The sequence below is a fragment of the Photinus pyralis genome, unplaced genomic scaffold (assembly GCF_008802855.1).
Source record: "Photinus pyralis isolate 1611_PpyrPB1 unplaced genomic scaffold, Ppyr1.3 Ppyr1.4_LG9, whole genome shotgun sequence".
In the NCBI taxonomy this organism is placed as follows: Eukaryota; Metazoa; Arthropoda; class Insecta; order Coleoptera; family Lampyridae; genus Photinus; species Photinus pyralis.
The window spans coordinates 9538606-9540178 of NW_022170878.1; positions in this window are offsets into that span (position 1 = coordinate 9538606).

A 1573-nucleotide genomic window follows, 5' to 3' on the forward strand; every position below is an offset into this window, starting at 1 on the left:
AATATTTTAAGTAATTTAAACTATAACCTACAGCATACTTAGAATGCAAGGGTTGTAACTTTCGTAATACTGTGAACATTTTTATTTCGTTGATAGATTATGTTTAAATAATGTATATACAACCCTTAAACTGCCCTTGAATAATAAATTTCCGCATGCTTTAGGTTTGCTCAATTTTTTAAGTTATTAAAACTATCACTTCCAGCATACTTATAGTGCGGGGGTTGTAACTTTCGTAATACTGTGAACATTTTTATTTCGCTGATAGATTATGTTTAAATAATGTATAAACAACCCTTAAACTGCCCTTGAATAATAAATTTCCGTATGCTTCAGGCTTGATCAATTTTTTAAGTTAGTAAAACTATCACTTCCAGCATACTTATAGTGCGGGGGTTGTAACTTTCGTAATACTGTGAACATTTTTATTTCGCTGATAGATTATGTTTAAATAATGTAAAAACAACCCTTATACTGCCCTTGAATAATAAATTTCCGCATGCTTTAGGCTTGATCAATTTTTTAAGTTATTAAAACTATCACTTCCAGCATACTTAGAGTGCGGGGGTTGTAACTTTCGTAATACTGTGAACATTTTTATTTCGTTGATAGATTATGTTTAAATAATGTATAAACAACCCCCAAACTGCCCTTGAATAATAAATTTCTGTATGGTTTAAGATTGACAAATATTTTAAGTAATTTAAACTATAACCTACAGCATACTTAGAATGCAAGGGTTGTAACTTTCGTAATACAGTTAACATTTTTAATTTGTTGATTGATTATGTTTAAATAATGTATAAACAACCCCCAAACTGCCCTTGAATAATAAATTTCTGTATGGTTTAAGATTGACAAATATTTTAAGTAATTTAAACTATAACCTACAGCAAACTTAGAATGCAGGGGTTGTAACTTTCGTAATACAGTTAACATTTTTAATTTGTTGATTGATTATATTTAAATAATGTATAAACAACCCCCAAACTGCCCTTGAATAATAAATTTCTGTATGGTTTAAGATTGACAAATATTTTAAGTAATTTAAACTATAACCTACAGCAAACTTAGAATGCAGGGGTTGTAACTTTCGTAATACAGTTAACATTTTTAATTTGTTGATTGATTATGTTTAAATAATGTATAAACAACCCCCAAACTGCCCTTGAATAATAAATTTCTGTATGGTTTAAGATTGACAAATATTTTAAGTAATTTAAACTATAACCTACAGCATACTTAGAATGCAAGGGTTGTAACTTTCGTAATACAGTTAACATTTTTAATTTGTTGATTGATTATGTTTAAATAATGTATAAACAACCCCCAAACTGCCCTTGAATAATAAATTTCTGTATGGTTTAAGATTGACAAATATTTTAAGTAATTTAAACTATAACCTACAGCAAACTTAGAATGCAGGGGTTGTAACTTTCGTAATACAGTTAACATTTTTAATTTGTTGATTGATTATATTTAAATAATGTATAAACAACCCCCAAACTGCCCTTGAATAATAAATTTCTGTATGGTTTAAGATTGACAAATATTTTAAGTAATTTAAACTATA